The sequence below is a fragment of the Mus pahari genome, chromosome 5, assembly GCF_900095145.1.
Source record: "Mus pahari chromosome 5, PAHARI_EIJ_v1.1, whole genome shotgun sequence".
In the NCBI taxonomy this organism is placed as follows: domain Eukaryota; kingdom Metazoa; phylum Chordata; class Mammalia; order Rodentia; family Muridae; genus Mus; species Mus pahari.
In genome coordinates this window covers 125,062,819-125,071,657 of record NC_034594.1, presented here as the reverse complement: position 1 = coordinate 125,071,657, position 8,839 = coordinate 125,062,819, and the positions used below count along the sequence as shown (strand labels likewise).

General features: G+C 43.4%; 1 protein-coding gene across 1 annotated transcript in view; it reads left to right on the top strand.

The window, feature by feature from the left end:
• C5H1orf21 (chromosome 5 C1orf21 homolog) overlaps window positions 1–8,839 on the top strand; it is a 199,792-nt gene that overhangs the window by 66,392 nt on the left and 124,561 nt on the right. The gene's annotated exons all lie outside the window — the stretch shown is intronic.

Here is an 8,839-nt window from a genome sequence, read left to right as displayed (position 1 = left end):
GTGTGAGGGGCTGTGAGTACACCCTGTGAGGGCTGTGACCACACCCTGTGAGGGCTGTGAGTACACCCTGTAAAGGGCTGTGAGTACACCCTGTGAGGGCTGTGAGTACACCCTGTAGGGGGCTGTGGATACACCCTGTGAAGGGGCTGTGACTACACCCTGTGAAGGGCTGTAACTACTTGGGAAGGGTAGAGGTAAATGAGGCTTCCCATGAACCAGATGCTTCTTCGAACTGAGTATAAAAAGTTGAAGCGAGAGGTTTACGGTGTTTCATAATTAGAATCCCACCACATGGCAGGAGGATTGCCATGAGTTTGAGGAAAGCTAGGCGTATAGTGAGTTCTAGGTCAGCTGTGCTACACTGAGACCTGGTACCAAAAAGTACAACCAACAGAAAGAAGACTTGACCCGGCAGGAAAACAGAGCATCCCCAAAGACTGCATGCATCATTCGCTTCTGTTTCATTATTTCTCTCAGCTCTTCCCTGGCTGCTCCCAGTTTTCTTTGCCTTAACACGTGGTTATTTTTTTCTTCCCTTTACTCTCCAGCTTGTTTGTGCTTCAGACTTTTCCTACTAGAACTCTCCATATAGCCCTATCTAGTCCCAGGGCAGCAAAGCCAGCAAATGCCCTTGGAGAAAACAGCTCCGCTGTGGACAGAAACCATTATCATTTTTCTATAGATACTTAGTCACAGATTCAATTCAATATCATCTTGGCATGTGGTGATCAGAACAGTTACGTAAAGATGAGTGAGAGGAAGGTCACTCGGTGAACCCCAGGTACCAACATGGGTTCTGCTTTCTTGAGAAACCCCTGCAGTTGCAAGGTGGGTCATGGTACCTGTGTGGCTAGTGACATCACCAACATTGTGCAGCTTCAGAGGACACTGAATGGAAGTTGAGTTGTGTTGAGACTGGGGATGTTGCTCAGTGGTAGAGTGCATGCTTAACTTGTGTAAATCCCTCAGTCCTGCCTTAGTTACGGTTTCTACTTCGATGATAAAAACTCCATGACCAAGAGCAGTTGGGGAGGAAAGGGTTTATTTCAATTTAGAAACTCTCAGATCATGTTCTGCCACTTAGGGAAGTCTGGGCAGAAACTTAGAGTAGGAACCCCAAGGCAGGAACTGAAACTGAAGCCATGGGGCGCTGCTTACTGGCCTGCTCCTCATGGCTTGCTCAGGTCGATTTCTTATAGCACCCAGGGCCATCATCCCAGGGTGGCATAGCCTACAGTGAGCTAGGCCCACTACCACCAATCATTAATCTAGAAAATGCACTACAGATTATCCTAGAGGTCATCTAGTGGGGACATTTTCTCAGGTGAGGTTCCGTCTTCCCAGGCACGTCTAGGTTTGTCCTAAGTTGACATCTAACTGGCCAGTACACTTCCATTACCAGCATATTTTCCAAAATAAGATAAAAAATAAATTGGCTTAAGCGTGTGCTAATAGGAGAAACTAAAGTCAAAGATGTTATAAACACCACTGTGACTCTGCAGCAGAGATCAAATTAAGGTAACTACTCCTTCTTGAAAGTATGCATCTCCCTCATTTAGCCTGGATACCTAGGTCTAACTTTATTGGCAGAGCTTTTAAAATTTTCCCTACTCCTGAAACCTTTTTACTAAGGAAATCTGACATGACTTTATAGGTTTATAGAGTAGACATTTGTCAGGCATTTATTGATAACAAATCATCAGAAAATGTACTTTAAAACAATCTTAGATACACATAGGATTTTACCGTTTATTGAGGTCGATGGTAGGTTTGTTTACCAATGAGACTGCTGTGGTTACTTTCACTTAGAGTTCCATCTTGGCTGAATGTTTGAATGTCTTTGGCATTTTTCAGATCTGATAACTGTTTTCATTTTATCATTGTTGAGAATACCATGTTATCCCATGAATACATAGTATAAAACAGCAGAAGTATATTTACAAGTACTTACTTTGGAAACTGTTGGAAATTCTGTTCTAATCCTAAACCAAAATTTATTTAATGAATTTTAAAACTTCTTTTGTTTTGTTTTTTTGTTTTTTCCAAGACAGGGTTTCTGTGTGTAGCTTGGCTGTCATGAAACTCATTCTGTAGACCAGGCTGGCCTCTCACTCATAGATCCACCTGCCTCTGCCTCCTGAGTGCTGGGGTTAAAGGTTTATACCACTACCACCCAGCTTATTTAATGATTTTTAAGTCAGCAACTCAACATCAACGTGTACAATCAAACATTTTAACACAGTATAGTTTGAAAATATGCTGGTTTGATGCACATTGAGAAATGATGGTTGGAAAAATAGCCGAAGCCTTTGTTTTCTGGGGCTGGGGAGATGGCTTAGACTGTAAAGTGCTGTTGTTGCTGTGATAAACACCACTGCAAAAAGCGACTTAGGGGAAAAAGTTGATTTCATTCTGTAGATCAGAGTCCATCATTGAAGGAAGATAGGACAGGAAGATGAGCAGGAACCACGGAGGAAAGGCGCTCACAGGCTTGTTCCCAGCTCAAGTTCAGCTGCCTTTCTTTATAGCACAGACTCAGTTGCCTTGGGGTGGTATTGCCCACAGTGGGTGGGGCCTTCCTACATCAATTAGCAACCAGGAAAATGCCCATAGACACGTTCACAGGCTAGTCTGATGGAGGCAGTTCTCCAGATGAGATTCCCTTTTTCTGGATGTGTCAAGTTGACAGGCAAGAGCAACTGTCACACACTGCAGGCTTTCCAGCACACATTAAGAGCCAGGTGTGGTGATGTGTGCCCATCATCCCAGGACTGGGGTGGCAGAAGCAGGATCCCTGGAGCTTGCTGCTTGCTGTCCAGCTTTATTGGTGAGCTCCAGGTTCAGTAAGGAGGATACCTAACACTGACATCTGGTCTTCACACACACACACACACACACACACACACACACACACACCTGCATGCACATGAACACACACATAACATACACACCTCTACAGAAAAATCTTGGTTTTTCCATAAGTAAGCTGTAATGTTTCTGTAAGAGCAGAAGACTTGTTATGAGTGGTTAATAAATAAATAAATCAAACACTGCAGTTTATGGTCTCAGCCATGCCATTTTAGACAACGTCCTTCTCATTGCATGGCGTGGACAGCACATGTAGTATGTATGTTGTATGCTAAGAACCTCTATCCTTAATTGTCTGACCCCTTGTTGGGCTCTGATCCAGTTTAAGAAGTTGTGTCTTGGGCACTGCCACCTATAGATCTGTATCAAGTCATTGCTGCCTCCCAGTGACCCCTCTCATCAGCAGCCCTTCCTGCCTTACAGAACAGAGCTACCAGTAGACAGGAGGCAGCTAATGTTTAAAAAGGCTGCAGGTCTGGCTGCCGCATTTCCTGTCTTGTAGATCGATGGTGTCTAGCTGTGCGGCTGATGCCATCGTGCATCTGTGTTTCAGAGTGCATGTAACAGGGGAGGAGACTGGTTTTAATCGAGCAAGAGCTCATTACCCCTTGAGGGATGGAGAGGAAGCTCCTGGCTTCCTCCTGTTTGATTTGTTGGCTTCATTGGGGGAAAACAAATGACTGTGTCATCCTATAGAGAATGCTACTTTCTCTTCGACGTATAAATAAACAGCATTCCGCATTTGATTTATTCATTTATTTTACCACTGCTGGAACTGTTAGTTTTTTAAAAACCATGTCATTATGTTACTTTATTGTATTTTGACTTTCATTTTTGGAATGGGAAGAAGAGAACCAATAAATATGTCTCTGTGTTTTACTAGGTAAGAACTGGAGGACTCTTAGCTACAGATGACTGCTAGGAACCAGAGTCCTCTAAAGTCTGATGGATGCACCAATAAACCAAACAAATCCCAGGGAGGTGGACAGGGGCTAAATTGTTTCTGGAAATATCTTTGTCACGAGGCCTCACCTTTTATCCATTCATTAAAAGAAAGCATTAAAATATCCTCTCCTCTCCTGTCCCCTTTATCTGTCAGCATGCACGTAGTAATTAGTACATTTGTTCATCTTCATTAAAAGCATATATCCGGCCTACAGGTCCCCAGAATATAGAAGTGTTAGGTATTAGCTTTCAAGAGCTTCTAGATTCTTATTAATTTGAGTGGTGCCAAGGCAAAAGTGTATTTGGCAACTGGTCCTAAGTCATGTGTATTTTCCCTCTTCATGGTCCTGATGCTCAGGTTTTTTGGAGCTAGCATCAAGGCTCTTGTAACCTTCCGTTTTTTCCAATCTGTCTGTCATTATCAGTTTGTCATTCCCAAACCTGACCTGAGTAGTGGGTGTCCAAGCCCATGCCAGGTAGCTACTTAGATATAGGAATGGTTTAGGAAGAAGTCTCTCATCTCTCTGTTGCTAGGTTACTGAACCCTGAAGAACTGGGCCCTGCCCATATCATCTATGCTCCAAATTGGTTATTTATGGTTGCAAGCAGATGCTGTTCATAGTTGGGTAAACAACTATGAGATACAGAATGAATAAAACGAAATAGTTGGACACAGTACCTCAACAGATAACTATAGTTGGGTGTCAAGGACATGCTCAGCGAAGGAGACTGGGTTGAAGTTACTGTTTATGCCCAGGGAGTTGTGGGCCACCTTTGTAGAGCTGCGATGTTCAGTCAGTCATGAACTTGAACCCTGTAGCCAGGGTTAGTTGATGAGGCTGCAGTCTGGTGTTCTTCAGCTAGAGTGAGATTAAACACATCAATTTTGGATATAGAATTTAAAATTTTTTCATCCTTTTATCTGCTTTTTCCACTCAAATTTCTCCTTTATTCGTATTTTAATCATATGGGCAGTTTTTAAAAAAAAGAAATAACCCTTATTCAGAGACAACATTTACCAAACATTTGACCTCTTTAAACAGCTATGGATAGTAATTTTCAGTTGTACCTTTCATAAATGTTTCTCTTAAAGGCAAAATTACTATTGTTTTCTCATCTCTAAACACGTCTGCTTTATAACCAGCATCTAAGCTAACAAATGTTAGACTCTTACTTTTTGCAAAGATTTGCACAAAATCAGGTTCATCGAAAATACAACTGGCACTCAAAATGTACAAATGACACCAAGAAGAAAGTTCACAATACAAAACAACAGTATGGACGATCCCTCAAGGCTGTGTATAATTATTTCCTAAATGATTGTTAAATGTTAACTTCAGAGAGAGAAGACTTCAAGTAGTCAGAGTTAGATGGAGAAGGAAAGATAGGTGCAGACTCGCAGGGACTTGGAGGGTGCTGAGTGGGTCCCACAGGCCCATGCTGATAACGTTAAGGAAAGGAATGAGCCATGGCTAAGAAGTATTCTGGCCTTTGAAGAGTGGGTAGATTTTGACAGCAGGCAGAGGTTTTTAGGAGGAGTTCTGTTTCAAGGGGACAACTGAGAACAGGAAATTTCATAGCTAGACACTGTGCTTAATTAATGTATCAAAGTACCTGTAAAAGCTAGAAAGAATGGCATGTGTGTGTAGGAAGCCTTAAGTCACAAGGCAAGGATTTAAGCCTTCTCTTGGAGAAGTGCATTGATTACTCTTTTTAAAAAAAAGAGGGATTTAATTATGTATATGTGTGTATTTATGTGTGAGATATAGTGTGTGTGTGCAGGTGCCTTCAGAGGCCGGAGTCATCAGATCCCCTTAGGTGCTAGCAACCAAACTCAGACCCTTTGCAAGAAGCCCTGTGTCACCGAGCCGTCTCTCCAGCTCTTACTTCCTACTTTTACTTATTCTAAGCCAAGTTCTATTAGAAGTTGGAGTTTATGTGATGTGTGATAGCTTATGACTGTTGACTGTAACCCCAGCACCCGGGAAGCTGAAGCAGGAGGGTGACAAGTTTGAGGCTGGCCTGGGTTATACAGCAAGAAACAAGAAATTGAGACTATACTTCATATTTCTGGAAATGATAAGGCAGGTGATTGGGAATGAAGGCTACTTTGCACTATGATGGGGATCTGAGGTGGGTAACTGTCCATGGTTCCAGCACCTCTTGGGAAGGTTGGCTTTCATAGAACAGGAGTCGGGCAAACATGAGGCAGGAGACCCCCTTTCTATGCAAGGTGGACTGGTAGCTTGGCAGTTTGAAGATTTGTTGAGTCCCTGTTTTCTCCCAGTCAGAGCTTCTAACATAGCCTTGGGAAAATTTGGAGATGGGGTCTACCTTTAAAACACTACGGCCCTCACCATGTCTGCTCCACTGATGTGCCTAAGAAGCACCACAGAACACTAAGAGTTCAGAAGAGCGGGAGAACTGAGTTATGTACGTCATTAGATGCAGTGCATACAGGCGTCCCTGGGAATGTGGAGTCTAGAGCAGTGGTCTGTGGAGGGCAGAATTCTGAGGGAGAAGGGTATTTGGTGAGACCCTCTGAGGGAGGCTAGTTTCTGAAGTAATAGGAAGACACAGTGGTGGTTTAGCAGGTCTGGGTGAAAGTTACTAATCTAAATTCCTCGTTGTTCAGTGTTCTCATGTGTAACTTTAGGAACCTGACCTCAATTAGTCTAAAGATGTGTCTTGTTTCAAAAGTCCACATATCTCAAAGCCTTTACCCCGGAAGCATTAGTGAGTATTGGATGTGAAGCTAGAGGAAGACCTTAATTTTATCATTGTCATGGAAAATCGATGAGGTACTTAGGAATTTGTGAAACTTCTTAGTAAAAAATTGAATCATTTTCTGGTGCCTTTAAAACTGACATCCATTGGACATGACTATGCAGTTTTCCCTCTCAGGCAAAGCAAACTATAAACAAAGGAATGCAATATAGTGAAAACTGAAGTTTGAATGCCAGGTCCGGAGATGATCTACATTTTGTCTTATGTTTTCCAGCCTGTCTCTGGGGTGGCAATAACAGGGATGCAGTAGAACCAAGGGACAATGTGGTGGCATTCCTCATAAGTGCAGCAATAATACACAGACCGCCCTGCGTGTGTCTGGCATTTGTAGGCATGTGTAGCCATGACCGGCAGAGCTACCCATTGGTGGCTTTACAGATACTTTTAGGACAAGGTCTAGCGGGACTGAAGTGCAGTCAGATCCCCGTTTCACTTCCTGAAGCCCTCTCTGAGGTTAACCGCTGAGCCAAGTGTTTAGTGCTCTTTCAGATAACGCCTCCATGCCTCCAGTGAGAACTGCCTGCAGCCGGTGTGTCCTGATGCTGCACTGTGGGCATTCCAGCTCCTGTGGGGCAGTCCTGTCAAGCTTGTCACGTGGTCTCTTTCTCTGAGTGCATGCTGTGGACAAGTAGGCGAGAACATCATGCTCACGAACAATATGACTTCAAGTAGGGAACATTGGTTTGATTCAGAATAATTATTTCAGTCAGTCGCAATTTGTAGTAACATTTACAAGGTCATCATAGCTTGAGACCTTTAACCCTACGTGTTCTTCAATAGAATTTCAATGGCAGATGAGAACATCCCCGGCTATGAGGGAGCATCATTTATTTCTGTTTGTCCATTCAGACCCTAGTGATAGTCAAAGACTAACTGTAGATGCAGTGAAGTGACCCTTCTGTCCAGAGTTAAGGTTAAATGTGGCAGTGGCCGGGCCGGCTGACCTGCTCTAGGGCACGGCCATCACTATGCTGACGCTGTCGTGTCCTCTTGGATCTGATCTCCAAGCTTCTTATAACAGGGATTGCACAGAATGGCTTTTTGACTGAATGCTGCAAAATCAATGAAGTTTCCCAAAGCCTTATGCTTTTCTTGAGAAAAATATAAGAGAAAGTGGAGGTGCTTAAAAAACAGATAGTTCAACTTAGTAGACTGAAGGGTCTGGGTTATGCGACCTGAAATGATACTTCTCATTCCGTCTTCTAAAGACATTATCCTTAAAACGTTCTTTGCTGTGGAAAACCAGACTTTAGCTAGAACAGTCAATCAATCTGATAGATTTGATAGCTGATCTATCTAATAGATTCTATCAGATGGGTTCTTTGGAAGTGCTGAGGCCCATGTATTGATTCTGATTAAAAATGGGGAAATGCATGCAGGCATGTTCAGATGGAACGGGGGTGGGTGGAGCCCGGGGAGCTATCTTAGTTTAAATCTCCAAACCCTAGTGAAAAGTAGAAAGCAGGTTGTCAAAACAAACAAACAAACAAATAAACAAAAAACCCCACAAAAACCAAACCAACCAACCAACCAACCAAAAACCCAAAAAACTGTCAAAATAAGTAAATTGCACATTTCCCCAGAGCAGATTAGGGTCACCATTCAGGTGCCAAAAGCTTTGAAAATTCTGCCATTATTCCTTTCCTTTGTTTTGGGGGGAATATACTGAACATTTCAAATTCCCTGTGCTGGCCTAGATGAACATTCTGAACTTCAATTATTGGTGCTATAGTAACGATCTCACTGTCCATGAAGGATGAAGGTCAATTAATGCACGAGGCTGAAGGCAGCTCCCATCTTTTTGTGTCTGTGTGTGGGGGGGGCTGTTTCGAGACAGGGTTTCTCTGTGTAGTCCTGGCTGTCCTGGAACTCACTCTGTAGACCAGGCTGGCCTCGAACTCAGAAATCCGCCTGCCTCTGCCTCCCGAGTGCTGAGATTAAAGGCGTGCACCACCACGCCTGGCTGGCAGCTCCCATCCTTAAAAGCATTCTCCCATGTGCCGTATCTCTGTGAAAAGAGATTCCCAAGATATTTCATCGATTGGTCCTTTATCTGTCAACTGTTGGCCTGCCGCTATGGGGGACAGAGTACAGAGGGAGCTTATTAGAACAGGTTGTAATCTTGGAAGTCTCCCTGGTGAGGGGAGAAGATACATAAGCTGGTAACATTGAGTTTCATGCTCATTGGAGCTGAGACCTAGTGTCGCTTCCTGACCTACAGTGTGTTTGCACACAGCTC